General features: G+C 48.1%; 1 protein-coding gene across 1 annotated transcript in view; it reads right to left on the minus strand.

The window, feature by feature from the left end:
- Nucleotides 1-19851, minus strand: part of SLC24A3 (solute carrier family 24 member 3) — a 116812-nt gene that overhangs the window by 54061 nt on the left and 42900 nt on the right. The window contains exon 2 of the mRNA XM_051613706.1: nucleotides 4018-4094. The gene's annotated coding sequence lies outside the window, so the exon portion shown is untranslated. The remainder of the gene's footprint in view (nucleotides 1-4017; nucleotides 4095-19851) is intronic.

Raw genomic sequence — 19851 nt, forward strand, 5'->3', positions numbered from 1 at the left:
CCTGTGGTCCCAGGAGGTGCTCAGCAGCAACCTGTCCAGTACAGCCAGCATGTCCAGGGCACTGGGAACTCATCACCCTAACGAGACAGCTCTGTGCCACAGAAAGGAGATGCAGCAGTTTTGGACTCCCTGCAGGAACAGAGAAAGACATTCTGGATTGGCCGTGAGAGAGCTGGGAAAAGGGGAACCAATGCTGTACTGTCAGAAAGATTGGAATAACACAGGGATTGGGACAGTGTCTGCAGCAGGGCAGACGAAGGCAGGAAGGATAGTGTCCAACCCATCAGGCTTTTCCAAGGAAACCTGCAGGGATACCCAAGCCCCCCTTCCTCTGCTGTCAGTAAAGACCTTACAAACTACTGGGTGAAGCAATTTCCCTCCCAGCCTTGTGGAGATAATGGATGTGGGCACAGCAGGGCTGGGGGTCTGCATGGGCATCAGTACCATCTGCTGGGACAAATGAAACACCACTAAAATGCTATGAAAACACCTGGACACCTGCACACCACCAGGAACACCACTCAGGTTGCAAACTGAAGCTCTCGGGTGCTGGGGAACTCCAGCCTGCAGGCTGCATGCTTGAGCCTCTACCAGGGAACAGCTCCAGACTCTCAAAATCCCGGATCTGGCTCCCTCCAGGCTGAACATCCCAAATCAGCCACTCAGCAGAGGTGTCACTGTCCACAGCAGCATGTCCTCTTCTCAGAGAGAACAGGAAAATAATTAAGAGCAGTGACGCAATCAGATGATGAGCTCTTAAGAAATATCTAGGGGGAAATTAACCACCATGGCTCCAAACACGTAATACATTTTTAGTGGCCCACTTTTCCTTTAAACTGAAGCATTTTCAGCTCAAACCTAGAACTATTGCTAAACTGTTCCTGCACAGTCCTTCCTAGATTTTTTTTAGTGTTTAGGGATTTACTTGCATCTTTATGAAGCTTTTGATTTTGTTGAATAATTCTGCACGGCTGCTGGGGTCTTTGTGTTTTCCCTTTTATTAAACAACATGGAGAAGACACCTTGGGCATCCCCTGAGAGGCCACATACTGCATTCCCCCAAGGCCCCGTTCACAGCATCTGCCCCCTGGTCCTCTGGCTTCTGTTAAACCAGCTCCACCTTGGTATCTTTCAGAATAAACATGAAAGGATGGGGAAAGGGGGAGAGGAAAAAGAACAAGTTACTGAAATTAATAAAACCTATTCCAGGGGAGGTCAATGAGAAGCATGATGACTGGCTTGTCATCACTCCATTGTTCTCCCTACCACTACAAAGCCCTTTAAAAGCCCAGTTTCCTCAAACCTACAAGGAAATTTCAGGGGAGACAATGCAACTCTGTCTGTATCTGTTTTTCCACACAAAGTGCATTCCTGTGCATGCTCTGTTCTGATCAGGCATAACTGTATTGCTGGAGGGTAAAAACCAGAATTAGAGGCTTACCACCCCAAAACGATGACAACCCCATGTCAACCCAGACTGAAGAGGCAGGTTGCTAAATGCTGACAGTTATCTGTTTTCTCTAAAAATCTGTCTTTTCTTTGACGATAGGTTATGAACAGTTACTCCACTACAAGAGTGGGCAAAGCATTCATCATTGCTGCTTCTGCTTTCTACTCCACCCAAGGGGCTGGACCAGGACCACATGAGGCTTGGGGGAGCTTTCCTTGGGCTTCACAGAGCTGGCAGCTTTGGGGAGAGAGACATGGGGAAGTTCTCAGCTGATGGCTGCTCCCTTGCACCCTCACACCTTGTGACAGCCTCCAGCAGCCAAGGGTCCTGTACCTTAGGGATGCACGAGCTGGAGTGTGGGCAATGAATTTCCTCGGTCAATAAAACTCCTACAATGGAGCACTGATGGACCAACATATTGGTCTTTCTCCTTGCTAGAGGGGAAGAAACTGGGTATGTTTCTGCTGGGACAGCAGATGCTTATGTCTAGTTCTCATTAAAAACTGATTTTTCTTTTTATTCTGAAGCAGACAGTTCATCTTGAAACTTCAGTCCTCCAAACATCTTGATACATGTTAAAAGCATGCTCAGCTTATTCAGAACTGACAAAAAAGCCTGTGATAAAATAAGCTATCCTGAGAGCAATTACAAAGCCTAAATAATAATTTAAAGTAGACTGGAAAATAACCCAACTCATAGTTTATGTAGCCAACTGTGTAAGAACAGTGTGCACTTTCATTGTTACTGCTAATGAAAAAATACGGTCCAGGTCTCATCTTTTTTACATAACCTGGAAAAACATATTCAGAGTTATGGATCACACAGAGATTAAGAATTACTTTAGCAACTCTTAATTGTAGTAGTTTCATTATAAACTTATTTATGTGACTTAAGAGGCTTTCTAAAATTTTTGCGTTAAAATCTAAGACATGTGAGGTTCCAAGGTAGCAACGTGCTGCTATAATCGGCACCTCTTGCCCGGAGCGGCTGCACAGGAGTCTGCAACACGAGTTGTTTATCAAGTGGAGATGAACTCACCTGCACACAGGTAACCCCTTCCCTAAACACTCTCCTAACACTTCCCTGTCTACTCCCAGTATGGTTATAGGGGCGCCAACCTCCTACCGGTTTGTTTCAAGACTACCTTATGATGTGTCCACACCTCCTGTATGGATTAAGAGCAGTTGATACAGCTCCATGAACGGAGAGATGACCAGCAGTGACCTCTGCCTGGGGAACACAGAAGCTGCTGGAGGTGCAGAGCACCGAGTGCCCAGGTACCACCCCTCAGCTGGGGACACCAATGCCTGGGTGCGGAACATCCCACAGCTCACTGTTCCCATGGAAACTTGGAAGACCTGGGTTTGCCAGGCAAAGTCAACAGCCATGTTTGTCAACAAATTCTTGCAGCCATTTAGCTGAAATGCTCTGTAACACAGAGCACTGGCATTGCAACATGCAGTACAGGCTAATTCCTCCTTACAAAGAAATGATGACTCATGGCACAGTGCAGGCTGCTCGCTTCAGCTGACTAGAAATTATGAAATGCTTTTAAACATTCCTTAGAAGCAGGGATTTTCTTGGCTGCTTAAGAATGCCTCTTTCCCCCAAGAAGTACCAGTTTGGCAGTTCTCCTTAAATTAAGACATTGAGAAAAAAAGCATTTCCTTTACCCACCTAAGGAAAGCTGAGGAATGGATTTGGAGGGATGGTGCTTCCCCCTAGGAGCACTGCAGCTGCTCAACACAAGGTCCTCTCACACTAGCAAAGTCTCTAGTGGACTGACAGACCAGGGTTATTTAAATAAATTCTTTTTGAGTATCTTTAATTTTGGCCTTACTCAAGCACAGCATTTACACTGAATTGCTTGGGGCAGAGATCACAAAACTGCAAGCCCAAAATGGGACAGATTTGTGATATTAGTAAGGTCTTTATAATAGCATCTATTAAAGTTTTGACACATTTCTGAACTTTGAGGAATATCCCTCACCTGCCCAATGTCCTCCAGAATTCCCAAGAGGAGAGGATATCCCTGTGGCTGATGAATGGGAAGTTATGATTCTTTTCTTTAATATGTCCAGGAAGAAAAATTCACTTTAGCAACTGAACTCCTCAGGGGAATTCTGGAAACCCTTTAAAAATAAATAAATAATGCAGTTGATAAGCTTTTTACACAGAAAACCCTGTCTAATGTTTTTCTCAGTGTGACAAGGGGCCCCAAAAGGATTTCTGGGGGAAATTTCTTCACTTCTTTTTGAAGGCAATTACATGACTGTCCTCCCTTCCCCTGCCGACCCGGCAGCACCCCCGTGCTCGGGGGGCAGGGGAGCACCTGCCTGAGAGCCTCAGCAAAGCCCATCTGCCCAGGGTCAAGGAACTCCAGGAGGTCATTCTCATGGCAGCATGCACCAGGGCTTTAAAAAGGGGTTTATGTAAAACTGGAAAATGTTATACCCAGCCTAGTTACTGAAACTTGGTCTCAACCTCGACTGAGAGCAGAAACCCCTGTGGTGAGTGTCACCCCCTCCACACTCAGAGGAGAGGGAACACAAAGTCACTCAACTTACACAGAGGACGTGCAGGACCACAGCTCCATGTCTCCTGTCCTCGTTCGTGAAGATGTCATTGGGGAATTCATGGAGAGCTGCAAAAAGGGGGAAAAAAGAAAGCTCAGATGTTTAATTGGCTACTCAAACCCACCACTTGTGCAGTTAACTAACTAACAGAAAGTTGCTTGAGCACTTCCCACTGGGCAGCAGTCCTATGACCACCATGCCAGAGGCTCTTTGTTTTGCCTCCCTGTAAGTTCAGCTTAACTTGTCCTCTAGCAATTTCAGCCTTTCCCCAAATTTTTACTGTGTAATTTGCTTCTGTGGGGACCCCCTGTTGTGCACCCAAAGATGTCCCAGGGAGGGCAGACAGACGCCAAGAGCACAGCACTGCACCCTCTACAGACCTTCAAGGGACACAATGCTGTAGGGAGGAGGTGGTGATGGATCTCTCTTACCGACCATTGCTGGCACAGGGGTTTGTACCTGGAAGTGCAGGGGCAGGACCTCCCCCAAGCCCGGGAGAGCAGTGACACCTGCTCAGTGCTCTCCAGCTGGACCATAACTCCCCTTCTGTGCCCTTCCCGACAGCAGGCACAGAGCAGGCCTGGACACAAACCACCTCTCCAGCTGTTCCCACTCCTCACCCTGCCCTGGAGTTTCTCACTGAACTGGGAACAGCAAGACACTGGACTTCTCCATGCAGCCCAGGCTCTGAGGACAACCTGCTGTGTTCGATAGCCAACTGGTAGCTCAAAGGGGACAGAGCCCAGAGCAGGGGCAGATTTGGAAACTTCAGATAAAAATTAATCCTTTCTCTACCTCTATAATTCAACTCTGCCTCCTCAGAAACATCCTCAACACGAACAAGACATCTGATGTATAGCCCTAGTGATGGAAAGGAGGTTTTGACAAAGACTTATCAAATATTTAGGGGAAAAAAGCAAGAGTACGGGTGGGCAGAACTGATCTTGACATGCTCTTTTGCTTACACTTCTCCCTAGGCTTTCCCTACCAGTCCTTTCCAGAAGCAGGATGTGGGGCCAACCCTCTAACTTGGGCAGTTCTCCAAACAATCAGGAAAGAAGAAAGGGACATTTTGAAATGGGCAGTGAGGGGTGGTGGAAGCAGAGCTGTGTGGCTGCTCAAGCACTCCTGCTTTTGTTCCCTTCCCCCTCACAGCCGAGAAAAGCTCTGGCTCCCACGTAATGGACTTACACAGAGATGAGGTTTGCACCTTGCCTGGGCTTCAGCTTTCAGTCCAACAGAGTTATGAAGTCTCAAAATGACACACTAAGAAGCACCTGGGCCAGATGATGGCCCGCTATGCCAAACCAGAAAACAGCTCAGCAATTTAATTTGTTGAGTGTGCCTTCGTTAAGAGCAACACGTTTTTGTTAGATTAGCAATTCTGTTCCGACAGCAAGTATTCTGTGTAACTGTTGAGAAGAGCAGCCATACAGCAACCCTTGTTGCACGTATGGTGTTGCAAGTCATTTAAAGACAAATTACTTCCATTTACTCAAATGTTTTCTTACTGTTCTGGATATTAATTAGATTATAAAGCACTTAAAGACAGTCAGCCAATTAGGCTGCAGGAATGGCTTCTGGTTATAAACTGAAAAGCAAGAGTGAAGATGATGTTCTAGCATTCCAAGTGCATAGCAGTAATTCCAGATTTGAATTGCTAAATAAAAACTAGAATAATACCTTTCTTCTAACAGTCAGTTCAACACATTCAGCCTTGAGCTGGAAAAAAATCAAGCTGCTTTTTTCCTGCCTTTCACATTATTATAATTAACAAAGCTCCAGCAATTAATTAGCAATTCCATAGATTATTAAATGCACCGGTACAGATTTGGAGCTGACCTGCTAAAAAGCAGCTAGCTCTGTGGAGAAGGACCTTGGAGTCCTGCTGGGCAACACGTTATCTATGGGACAACCATGTGCCCTTGGGACCAAGAAGGCAAATGGTGTCCTGGGGTGCATGAAGAAGAGTGTGTTCAGCAGGTTGAGGGAGGTTCTCCTGCCCCTCTACTCTGCCCTAGTGAGACCACATCTGCAGTATTGTGTCCAGTTCTGGGCTCACCAGTTCAGGAGGGACAGGGATCTACTGGAGAGAGTCCCACAGAGGCTATGAGGACGATGAAGGGACTGGGACACCTGCCTGATGAGGAAAGGCTGAGAGATCTGGGGCTGTTCAGTCTGAAGAAGACTGGGAGGGGACCTTACTAATGTCTATAAATATTTGAAGGGTGGGTGTCAGGAAGGAAGGGCCAATCTCTTTTCAGTTGTGGCCAATGATAGGATGAGGGGCAATGGATGCAAACTAGAGCACAGGAAGTTCCACCTCAACATGAGAAGAACTCACTGTGAGGGTGGCAGTGCCCTGGGACAGGGTGCCCAGAGAGGCTGTGGTCTCTTTCTCTGGAGACTTTCAAGACCCATCTGGATGGATTTCTGAATGACCTGCCCTAGATTCTGTGGTGGTCCTGCTCTGGCAGGGGAGTTGGACTTGATCTCCAGAGGGCCCTTCCAACCCCTACCATTCAGTGATTCTGTGAAATGGAAAAACAACGCAACTCACTCTCACAGCCCTGCTGCCTGTGAAGCAATAACTGAGCAAAAGGTAGTGACATCTACATTTTTTTACTAATGCAAGCGAAGGATCCACCTGGGCACTGTGGGGAGAAGATTCTCTTTTATGTAAGTGCTCTTTTGGCTCATCTGAATGCACCTTTAGGTGTGCAACCTCAAGAAACTAGTCAGACACGTTCCTGCATTCGACAGGAATTAAAAAAACCCACAACAAACAAACACAAAACACTCTGAAAGATGCAAGACAATGCAAGTTAGAATAGCTAGAAAGGATTCATCTTGCCTCAACAAAATATCATTAAGTGAAAATAAAATCTTTTAATCACAGTTTTGTTTAAGAAATGTTTCTGACCATCCACCAGACAGTAAACATTGCCAAGGAATCTCGGGCAGGTATGTTTTTAGCAATATGCAAAATGGTTTGCTAACACACACACACACACACACACTTCCTTCTCCCTCCTGCAACTGCCTAGGACATTTTAGCATGACAATTCATAACAGAACAATGAAAATCCAACCCCTTTATCTGTCTCTACTTGTTCAAGGAGACAGAAGCACACCTAAGGTAAAAGCATACAGAAAAAAGAAGTATAAAAATAGAATAAGCTTGTTGCTGCTGGCAGAGGTGGGGAATCCTCACCCCCTTTTCTGTTCACAGCAGAAACATCTAATCCTCTCCAGGGTTCAGGTTCCCACCCCACGCTGCAGTGAAATGCACCTTCTTATCAGAGAAAATCTAAGGTGTCCATCACCCGTTCCCTACCACATTGTCTGAACACAAACGCTTTCAGTGGCTTACACATGAATGTATGCAATTACAAAATAATGTATGCAAATTTGAAAGCTGCTGTATTTTAATTAGATGCATCAGGTGCAGATGAGTACAGATATGAGGAGAGCTCTGCAAAACACAGGAGTTCCTTTCTGAGAAGAAATAAAGGGTGTTGCTGGAACACCACTCCAACAACAGCTGCCCTATTTTGCCAGTATAAAAGCTCATACAGTTTGTTATTTTGCTTAAAAGAGTGCTCAGCTTTTGTACAGAAAATAGGGGCACATTTTGCCAGGCTTATTTGGATTGCACCAGGGAAAAATCCCAACCACCCTGTCAATGAACCTAAACTGAAAGAATTAAAGATTTCTGCCTAACTGATCCACACCTGCCCCACAGCCTTTGGAGGTATTTGGCCTGCAAACTGCAGAAGGGCAGGATCTTCACACCAACTCAGCACCTCCACGGACATGTTCTGTGTGGGCATCAGGCACAATGCTCATGGCCAAGCCCAGGCTGGTTCCCCTGCAGCAGCACCAGCAGCATTTCCAGGGCGAGATGTGAATTCCAGCCCTCACTGCCTGCAGGGAACAGGAGGTGCAGCCTCAGAGCACAAAGCACACGAGTGTGCACCTTGACACAATGCTTCTGTAAGGTGCAGCTCCATCTTGTACTGGCTTCTTGTAAAACTGCTAGTAAATCACAGAATCACCAAGGCTGGAAAAAACCTTTAGGATCGCCAAGTCCAGCCTACGACCAACACCACCACATCTCCAGACCATGGCACTAAGTGTCACATCCAGCCTTTCCTTGAACACCTCCAGGGATTGTGCCTCCACCACTTCCCTGGGCAGCCCATCCCAATGTCCGATCACCGTGAGGAAGTGCTTCCTGATATCCAACCTACACCTCTCCTGGAGCAGCTGGAGGCCAGGCCCTCTTGTCTTGTTGCTAGTTGTCTGGAAAAAGAGCCCAGCCTCCTCCTGACTACAACATCCCTTCAGGTAGTTGAAGAGAGTGAGAAGGTCCCCCCCAGATTCTCCTCTTCTCCAGGCTAAACAACCCCAACTCCCTCAGCCTATCCCTGTAAGACTTTCCCTCTAGTCCTTTCACTAGCCTTGTTGCTCTAAATATTAGGATTATTAAAATTTGCAAGTAATTGGAACTAGAAAACTATTAGCAAGGTATGGATTAGCTTTGTGAGGGAGGCTAAAGAATAAAGGAGCAGATCAGCAGTAGGTGTGAAAGGCTGTGCTCTTTTGCATTAGGTGAGGACCTGGCAGCAAGACTTGGGATGTCTGGATAGGCAGGAGCTGCCGCAGAGCACGGGGAGCCCACAGCTTTGGGGTGTGGGTGCCTAGCACCCACAGCAGCCCCTGGCACAGCCCCGGCCAGCATGGACCCTTTCCTGTGGGTATTGCAGCACATGCTCTGCCAGGCGCTGAGGAAAAAGTTGTATCCCTGCTTGGTAGGGAAGAGTTATTTTAGCCATAATACAATGAGCTAGAATAAATGATTGTCTTTTTATTCTCAATCAGTGTGCGATTCATTAAAATTGGAGCCCTGTTCAGCCTTCCCTTTAGCTGACTTGCAGGGTGATCCACATTACCACCACTCAGAGGATTGCTCTGCACAGTCCAGCAGCTCAGCCCAGCCAAGGACAGATGCACAGAGAAGATGCTGCTGTACCATCCTTCTGGAAGGCAGCAGGGAGTGTTACCTTTCCAAAATACATTTCCCTGCCGCTCCTTTACCTCTCCTGTTTCAGGTTTCCACCTTCCCAAAAGGATTGTTAAAAAAATGCCACAGCAAAACACAACACTGTATCGGATCAACAGTTCTCAAAGCTGCAACATACACTCATTTTACATCAAGTCTTTTGTTGCTAGCCAGTGTACCTTCTCTATGGACAGGAATACCCTTGGGAAATCTGCTGAAGTAGCAAGAACTCCAGATGTTCAGCCTAGGCACTGAATGAGAAAATGGTCAGAAATTAAAGACTCGCTTGATTTTCTCACACTGTTCCCACAATTCTCTCATGGCCAGAGAGAAACCACATCAGGGCTGGGCACTGCAATCCCGAAGTATGCCAATACCTAGTGGGGAGAGGCCCAGCCTGTATTTGTATGCAGCTTCCAGGGACAATTACTCTACCCAGTGTCCCAGCTGGCTTCTTTGCAAAGAGCTCTGCAGAAGTGGGCTGCACATCCCACCACAGGGTAAAAGATAAGGCTAGAGAAAGGCATGACTGGAAAAAATCACGAGTGGGCTGGATTAGAAATCAGGATTTAGATACTCAGCTCCAACACCCAGGAACCACTGGTATTCATAGTGTCAATGCTACTTAAACTGTCAGTAAAACAGGCTCCCCGGAGAAGCTGTGGAGTCTCCTTCTCTGCAGGCTTTCAAGACCCATCTGGATGCATTTCTGAGTGACCTGCCCTAGGTGGTCCTGCTCTGGCAGGGTGGTTGGACTTGATGATCTCCAGAGGTCTCTTCCAACCCCTGCCATTCTGTGATTCTGTGAAAAGTCCCAGAGACAACTATACTTCTGCAGCTGGAAAAACAGATGGACACAGGGCTGTGCCAAGCAGCTGGGTGCAAGCTCTTGTCTGAGCCAGGTGACAGATGGTTTGCTCCTGTGCCCAGCTCGGGGTGCTCGGAGTGTGTCAGCTCACAACAGGAAAGCAAACATCTCATCAGCAACACCCAGGGCAAGGACAGAGAACCCGAAGGAACGTCACCGGCCGTGCTGGTCTGCCCACCTTTGGAGGGATAAAGCACAGCTGAGAACGGCTCAGAGAGCAGCAGGAGCAACCTGGAGGACAGATGAGCCCCAAGCAAGAAAGGCTGGGAGAGAGACCACCTCTTTGACCTGAAAAAGGCAGTGTAGGGCAAGGGTCCACAGGCAGAGCACCCCTGCCCTCGCAGCACACAATCTCAGCCTGTCCCAGGGTGCTGCAGATCTGCATTGTCTGTGGCTTCACAAAGCCAACCAACGAGGCAATGGAAGAACAGTTGTCCATCAAAGACCAGAACATTAAGACAGCCCCGTAGAGCAAACAGCTGCCGGTGAGGGAAGTGCATCAGGAAGTGCTCTGCATGTTTCCTTAACACATTTCTTTGACTTCTACTATTGTCATCTTATCAAGGGAAGATAGAGGACATCAGTGGACCTTCCAACGTGACCTGCTATAACTACATTTTTTAAATAAATGCCAACAGCTTTTTATGCAGGGAATTAAAATATACTTAAAGACAATTAGTTATCTTCTTTCTTCTTTTTTTTTCTATCCTGAAACTAATTATTTTAAACTCAAAGTCAAGAGTTTTGGCTGCTTCAGGTTATCAATACCATTACACTCACCAACTGCCTGCACACTGTCTAGTCCAACTCCCTGATCTCCCACAGCATCCCCTGAACAGCATCAACTCCAGCAGTGTTGTGGGCCCTACCAAATATACCAGAGAGTAACTGTGACATGGCTGAAGTCTGCCCCTCACGTGGACCAACGACCTGCGGGGTGAGCTCTGGTGCGGGGATGAAAGGGGGCTCTGGAACTGCTGGATGTTCAGCTCCAAGGCTCGGAGACTGGCTCGGATGGGGACAGCCCCACGCTCCACAGCACACAGGTCTCTGCAGCCAAGCCCCAGAGAAACAGCTTTGAATCATGTGGTACAGGAGAGCAAGGGACTGTGGAAACCTTCTGCTGCCTTTAAAAGCAGCAAGGATTGGTAACATTCTCTCTGAGGGGAGAGTACCTTTTTTTTACTGTTTATATATATAACCATTTTACTTTCTGCCAAGCAAGAACGGTGTTTGCAGTACAGAGCCATGATCTAGCACTCAAAGAGAGGCAAACTACGCTGATATATCAATAATAAATCATCTTGCTAATGCTTGACTCGGGTCACCACTTCACTGCTGAAGAGAAGCGGCCGAACAGCGCAGGGGCGACAGCACACGGGTATAAACCCTGCAGGACCCCCTGCCTCCTGATGGCTTTACAGGTGTTGGCTCTCACCAGGCAATGGGTGCTCCGATAGCATCCCTGCACCTGTGCTGTAATGGATTTCTAACTACCAGGAATTAAACACCCAGGGTGGATGCTGAGGCAGCGATGAGCTCACCCACCCCCCCCGGCTCCCGCACACTGCTGGTGCCCAGCACAGAGGACGCTGGCGGCAAACACGCTGAACCGAGGAGTTGTGACGTTTCTGGAGGCTGGCTCGTCAGCAGGCGTCACTGTCCCAGCAGGGAGCCTTGCGACCCGGGATGCAGGGCGAGCGGCGCTGCTGCGGGTGGCCGATGGCTGCGGGATCCCTGCGGGAGCGAGCTGCCCCGGTCCGGCTGCAGCACCTGGCCCCACCTCAGAGGTGGGTCCTGGGCAATGTGCTGTGTCCCCCCACACCGCCTTTGTTACCAGCGGCCTTTGGAAACCAGGCTTCAAGGAGCTGAAGGGAGAGCGGCCCGAGCAGATGTAGCGCGAAGCACTGCAGCCTTAGAGAGGGATGTGGGTGACCGAGCAGAGCGCTTCGGTCTGCCCAGCACCAGCACAGGCTCTCACTCCACTTCCCAGGAGCTCTGCCCAAAGGTGCAGCCCTGGCACAGCAGGGCAGCAGCGCTCAGGAGCTGCAGGAGGACCCCAAGTCCCACCCCAGGAACTCAAACCCGATGCCAATCACACAGAAATGTCCTGTCACAAATCACTCGTCTTAGGCACTCCTCCTCAGAAAGCAGTCTGGTTGATTTGTCTGTTTCTCTTACCAGAAAGGAGCCCTTTGGCTAGATATGGCAAGAGTGGCAACATCACCCCTTTAGTGCACAGGGCCATTCACTCAGTCTGGGGGCTTTTTATAGCTATGAAGACTGTATGTGGCTGTGTCAAAAGCTCTTACCAGAAGACATCCCCGAGGAGCAGGGAGGGAGCCGAGTGTGCCCACAGGTTTCCACCCACCTCGCCAGCCCAAGTGCCCCCACGAGGTGTCCCCACAGGCAGGTCACCTCCCTGAGCCCTGCCGGCCCTGAACACGATCCAGCACGGAATACCCTCCAGCTCCTGCAAACAGTTTCACACCACAAACCCAAAAACCAGAGCCAAGGGAACAACCCTTGTGTTTTCCATGACACCACTGCAAGCCTTTGGTCACTTCACCAGCCTGAAACACGCAGCTTCCCAATGGAAAACAGACCTGCCCCTGGGCCGGACACATGTCCAAGTGCTTGATTTTGGCCTCCTGCCCCTGGAGAGATTCCCAGCCCCTCTGCAAGCCCACAGGACCCTGGGATTCTCATCCCTCCTGGTTGCTGCTTTGTTCTGCTCCCCATAACAACCTGTGCCTCTCCAATGATCAGATCAGCCTAAAACTGCTCTCCCTAATACCCATTCATTTAAGGATTTTTGTACTTTAATCAACATGACAGCCTTTCCTGACCAGCCTCGCAAGCCCCCTCCCTCAGGGGTCTCTGCCCCATCCCCAGCAGCTCCTCCCCAGGCTGCAGCTCCTGGTCTCAGCACACAAAGCCCATCCCTGTGGGAAGGGCCAGGCCAGGCCTGGAGGAGATGCCTGTGGGCTCGAGGGCTTTGGGTTTGGCAGGTTAAATGAAGTTAGGGTTATCACCTTACACCATGACACACATTCTCTCCCTCATTGATCTTCAGCTTCCCTTATCAACCGGACAGTCTAACTGTCAAAATCCATGTTTCAATTACAGATAGCTGTTATCAGCTCTCCTGCCAGAGACCACGACTGAAGCTGCTGAGCCTTGCCAAGTACCTGGGTACAGGTGCCTTTTGAGCCAGACAAAACAGACATGAGATGAATAATATGGGAGAGACTAGCATTTTTTTGAGAATGCTAACTTATGTAGGGGCTGGAGGAAAGAAAGGAGGGAGAAGACAGAGGAATAGGAATATGAGATGATGAACCACGTGCACCATGGAGCTGGCAGCTCATTTACATGGGAAGTGAAAACAAACATCACTCCTTCCTATCCTGGAGGAGGCACTCACGAGGAATCACTGGTTGAAAACACCAGGCAGAGCAAGCTTCCCCATCTACCCACCTACGCAAACACCCCTCATCACATCTCCTGGAAAGCCCCATTTCTGCCTTGTAGCACCAATTCTAGGAAGGGAAGTTCTGGCCAGGCTTGTGATTTTAGACTGTTTTAGTTTTGTCTGTGCTTAAAAAACACACATGTATAATAAAACATTTGTAGCTCTGTTAGTGTACCCAATGGCTTAGCTGCTTGTAATTCTGTGCACATCTGATTTTCACACATTCAACATTTCAGATGTTTAGAGGTGTACAGAAATTGCAAGGTGCATTTCCTTTGAGAAGATGTAGGTGCGAAGCACTCAATCCTGGGCATCCTGTATCCTGTTGTCCACCCTTTCTTTAGCCTCTCCTGGCTGTGTTGTATGGCATCGTGCCTCCAGGCTCCAGCCCTGCTCCATCATGTGGCTCTTCTGTTATGCCAAGTGTAACACACACAAAAGAATAGGCAGACCCAGAAGAGGATTCCATAAAACAGATGCTTTCCCAGATGCAGAAACTAAAGCCTTGAAGGAACAAACCTCTACACATGAGCAGAGCCCTTGTGAAGTCAAAAAGGTTCTGCCTTGGCCTCAGAGCAAATGAACAGGCTGCAAGGTCAGAGGCACATCTGAGATCTAAGGACAACAAGCAAATATATCTAAACACAAATGGGGAAGAAATCAGAAATAATAAATAATATGCAACAGCATATGGTTCAGAGAGAGTTTAAATCAAATAACAACAGCAAGTGACCTTTAAAGAGAAGGTTATATTTTCTTGAGTTCAGTAGAAAGCTTATTTCTGTCACAGCAAGATTCTGGTAACTGTTTCAGGGAGATCTTAGCTTTCGCATTTCTGCCTTTCATTTGAAGATACTACAGTTGTTGTTTTGTTTTGTTCTTTTGTGTCCCTGTCCCTCCCATCACTAGCAGCAAATCCTTCTAGAAAGAAAGGCATGGAGGCATTAGCAGCTTTTGCCACAGCTGTAACTTTTACAGACCTAAGCAGAGCTGGCCTTGGATCAAGATGCTTCCCTTGACAAAGTCAATACTCATCCAGTTACCCACTATCAGCCACATGCTCTGGTCAGAAATAACTGGCTCAAAGAAGGTTCTTAGCAAACCCATAGCAAGAAAAGAACAAATCTCTGGCCAGCTCCTGTCCTCATATGAACTGCCAGAAATTCCTAATAACTTACTGGCTTAACTACAGCTATTCTGGACTTCTTCGACTACTTCTGATTGGGAACAGAACACAGTCCCTCTTTCATTAGTTTTATTTACATTATGCTCACACTGATGGATAGGCTAACCAAAAAAGGTAATTTTTTGCAAGAAGCACTTTTATAAAGCCACCAGGAAAGGAGCAGATGCTGCTGTCACATCTCTTCCTATCTTGGGGAGAAAAGGGAAGGACTTTTTCAGCTTTCCAGATCCCAAGCACTGGATACAGGGAAGTAATGAGTTTAAAGGAGGGGAGCAAATTCCATCTGGTATGTTGTCAGCCATATCCCTTTATAGGGGTGGCGGGGAACATGGTTTAGTGCAAACCAAAAAACTTCCTGCAAACAAACAAACTTTTGGGACTTTGCCCAACACGTGTCAAAGTGGTAACTTAAACATGTGCTCCAGGAATGTTTTCTGCTGCAGATGCTCCTTCCAGCACTGGACATCACCTTTGCCAGGCACAGGATATTGGTCATGTAGTGACCATATGGTGCTCAGGCTACCTGCACTACCTGCAGATCTATCTGTTCATGTCATTAGACACCAGGGCTTTCCCCACCCTTCATTTACTTATTCTGAAAAATCACTCGTCCTGCTAAGCACCAGCCAGGTGACGCTGTGTGCGGGTCAGGCAGCATCTGCATGCCCACCGTGGTGCCCCATGACATGATCCACTCTGCCTGAGCACAAACCTGCAGGCAAGTTGTTGGATATGCAGCAGAAGCTCAGGCATGCAGCAGAAACCCAAGACAGATGGAGCCAACTTTTTGCCAAAGAAGCTGAGAATGTGCGGTCACTGGCGTGGGCAGCTGCAGCCTCCCCCTCTGGTGGGACAAGAACTGAGCTACCCCATCTGCTAGGCTCCAAACTAGCTCCTAGTACCTCCCAGACATCCAGCACTAGCCGACTCCTGGGCCTCGGATGCACAGAAATGGGATGATACATCCTAAGAGATCACCTCTGAGATCTGCCAGGGGACTCATGGGCCCTGCCAGGGGACTTGCCCAGGCCCCAGCAGTGAGAAGCAAGATGTGCATCTAACTTCAACTCTTTGTAGCTCCCAACTAGCCACAGCTGAGGCACACTGCAGAGCAGGATCTCTCCAGACAGACCCAGCTGGCTGCTAGCACTTGGCAGAGGTCCACTCCATACCCTGACAACAGGTCAAGGGACAGCCAGGGCTGATGACCAACAGAGGAGCCCTTATTGAAGGGCAGCAGCAGCTCATGGTGTCCAGTCAGATGCATCTTGTGAAACAAGAAAAATAACCTTTTATTATAAGTAGCCTCAAACAGCCTGTTCTTTCCACAGAGAGCAATCACAGAGCAAGTCAAAGGGACGGACTTGCATCAAAAGCAACACTCCTCAGTTTGCTGTTGATCCTGCCTTCAAGGGCCATTAGTTATCATCTCCTCAGTCCACAGTCCAAGCACACAATTGCAACTGATGGACATTTCCACAATCCCAGGCAGGATGCTTCATCCACCCCAACCCTTCCGAGACCTCCCATTCTCCTTCACCTAAGACAAACAACCTTAGTTTTACATTTCAAGATGCATAGAAGAATGTGTCTTTCCTAGTAACACAAACTTTGATTTTGTTTCTGTAATTCTGCAATCCCTCTCTAGTTAGGCTGAAGAAGTACAAATCCCAGTGCAGTGCCTGACTGATTTTAAAAATACTTTTACAAAGGATCAGCTCTTGATAGCATTTTAGAAGAAGTTTTGAAGGGTACTCACAGGGGCTTGCAGTGCTTTAAATAAAACCATTCCAATTTGTGCACAACTGGTCTGCACAGGGACGAGCAATTCCAAAACACTCAGTGCTTCCAGTTTATTGCACTAGTGGGCACAATATAGTCTAATAATAGGTTGCATGATAGAAAAATATTCAGTTTAAGCCAATTTATTTTATAGTGTGACACAGCTGAAACCTCTCTTCCTAGCTTTGTTTGTCTCCTGACAGCATTGTCCATGTCTCCTGCATCAAGCACCACATGGTTCCTCACTTCTGCAGGATGCCTCACCTGGGTTTTTTTCCAACCCCTCTTTCAAGAAGGCATCAGCTTCAAGGCAGCAGCAGAACTGACTAGCAGAAGAGCTGTCTCACTCGCCTGCTGAGTACAAGACCACAGATGGGGTCTGTTGCCCCATCCCTGCAGATGAGGGATGGTATTTTTAGAGAGGCTGCTCTGCCTCCTGCCTTCTCACCCCCTAAGAACTCACCCTGAGATGTGTCCAGGTGATCTGCACCACTTGAGACCAGCAGTGCTGTGTTTGGAGGTGTTCAGACTTGACTCTCTAAGCTCTTCAGTGCACAAGCAGGCCTGGTACTTGACATAAAACCCCCCAGGAGTGAAGGCTTCAGCTTTGCCTATTTATTCTTGCACCCTGTGCCAAAAGCTGACAGTCTCCTGTCTAAGTAGGAAAGGTGGAAAGCAAGGAAGAAATGAGAACTCTCAACTCTTTCCTTGCTACTGGTTCAGACATCATTAGAAGCAGCCCCAACTGCTCAAGTCTCAGCCTTGTCCTTCTTTTGCACCCCACCTTCTGGGGACAGGGTCAGCAACAGTCTACAGCCAAAAATGCTTCTGGACAACTATCACTTGTAGACTATCTCCTCTTCCAAGGAGGCAGCTTCAGCTGGGGTCAGGCAAAGCCAGTATTGCCAGGGGGAAGAGTGGCAATGCTGCTGTGAGCAAGAGGACAGCCAGCCCACAGCATCCCATCCCTGTCCCCGGGCTCAGCTCTGCGGGGACCAGCCCCAGTGCCCTGTCCCCAGAGGGGGCTCAGCTCCAGGCTGCCCCGGGACAGAGCTGAGCCAGGCAGCTGCCCCAGGCTGTGCCACTCATGTGCCATCTCTGCAGGGATTTGTTGCCTGCAAATGAATTTCAACCTCTAAACTGTCCAGGCTCATCTGTATATCAACTCTAATACTCCTTAAGCTCCCTCAAATTTCTAAATGCTTAAAGCTATTACAATCTCTTTGTTATTTTGCATTAGGCATCCCATTAACTGTTTTCTTATTTTGATGTAATCAGTGTTTTACATTATTTGGAGATTAGTTCTGGACAATGAGGCCACATGGCTTGTCCTTTCTACCAGCAGACCAACCTAGAAAAGAGAAGCCTGGTCTGCAAGGCAGGGCAGCCTGTCTTTGCCAGAAATCCGCTGTCCCCACCACCCTGGGAACCCACCAAGTGCAGCCACCCCCTCTATCAGCAGATGGGTGCAGGGTGGGAGCTGTGGCCAGTCACCACTGGCAGCCCCTGGGGCCACAGTCAAAGAAGAAGCAAAGTTCTCTCCCTTCTCCATCCCAACTCTGCCATCAGCAAGGTGCTTGAAGTGCTTAGGCACTTAATTTTAAGTAAACAGATTTAGCAAATCAGAGTGAGTTACATACTTCAGACCTCCATCTTTTCGCTCTTTGCATATAAAACTGACAAGAAAAATTTCCATTCCAAGATCGCAAAGTGAAAATGATACACGTAACTAATGCAACTATAAGAGGCAAATTAGAATAATCCTTTACTTTGCTAGATTAATGCATATACAGTAAAGGGAAATTCTTGACGATGTGAACAAGTAGCATTTACTAAAATGAAAAATATGATTGCTGCAATCAATCTTGCAGCCCATGCCCAGTATTGGCAGTACTGCTGAAACAAACCACTGCTGAGATTAGTCAATGAAAACCTACCTGAAGAGAACGAGGTTCTCACAGACAAATTCACTAACCCAAGAACAAGCATCCTCTTGTCACCCAGACTGACATTTTCATGTGTGCAACCAAGAGAAAATCCTCATTTGCACAAGCTGCAGAAAAGTTTGTCTTTGTCTTCAGTCAGAACGTTGGGAGGGATTTTCAGATGCCAAAGCAGTGCAGCTCCCCCACGTTCTTCCTGTGCTTTTACACCTGAGGGCAGGTTTTTACAGGTACCTGCAGGAATACACACGGATCCTCTGCAACCCAGAGTAACACAGAGCAGTGCTACAGCAGGCTGACACCACCTCGGGACAGGGAACATGTGCAGAACATAAACCTGACCCGTGGCACAGAGACCTGTTTTTGCTGCCTCCCTGCCTTCCCTGGATGCCAGGCTGCCTTTTCCAAGGCACCCCAACACTCCTGGCCTGAAGTCATGATGTGACCAGCCCCCAGCCAGCTCTGCCTGTGCTCACCCCACCGCTCAGCATGCTCACTCGAGCCCTTTGAGCCTTGTCACACCTTATCCAGACCCTTTTCCAGTTTATCAGGATTTCTGAATACCCAACTGTTCCTCCAAATGTACCCGAGGCCCTTCAGTGCCCCACAATACCTGCACATCTGACAGGTCCTCCATGCTCATGTTTTGGGGATTGTTTAATCCAATCCTCCAGCTACCACAACATGAAGTTCACCGTGTCCAGGCTCAATGGGGAGGCTCCTCAGCCAGCTAATGATTCTGTCACCAGCTCTTTGCTCATGTCAGGCTGAGGTCTTGCCATTTTTCTTAGTGTTACATGCATTCATCATGCCCTTGCCAATGACCACTTCAGTGAAAACTGATACATGTGCTGCCCCAAGATGCTTGATAAATCACTTACTGTCTAAAAGCAGCTCAGGGCTCCCACTGGTGGAGATGAAACCAATGCCCAGACACTCTCATTGAGCCCTTCCATCACCTCATAGAATCTTAGAATGCCAGGTTGGAAAGGACTTCAAGGATCATCTGGTCCAACTTCTCTAGGTACTACTATAGTTTATATAAGATGGCTCAGCACTCTGTCAAGATGAGACTGAAAACTGTCCAATGTGGGGGGAACCTACCACTTCCCTTGGGAGTCTATTCCAGTGTCTGACTGTCCTCATGGTGAGAAATTTACCTCTCGTGTCCAATCAGACACACTTCTGCTTTGCTTCTGCTGAGCAGATGAAACAGGACTTGTTTCAGGGCCAAGTACAACATTCTGAATTGCCCCCTTATCACACAGCACACAGCACTGCCTCTGCCCAGCCACCTGGACATGGCATCCACCGTCCTCCCAGCACCTTCTGATCCAAGGGAGGGGCAGGCCATCAAACCAATGCCATTTAAAGCTTGCTCAGTGTCACTGGTTACAGTATGAAAACGTTTGGATGGTATCCAGCAATGGCAAACTGTACTGGGCCAGATGAAAACTGGAGACGACCATAGAAAGAACTGGATGCAGCAAGTGATGGAAACCACTG

The sequence above is a fragment of the Apus apus genome, chromosome 3 (genome assembly GCF_020740795.1).
Source record: "Apus apus isolate bApuApu2 chromosome 3, bApuApu2.pri.cur, whole genome shotgun sequence".
Lineage (NCBI taxonomy): Eukaryota > Metazoa > Chordata > Aves > Apodiformes > Apodidae > Apus > Apus apus.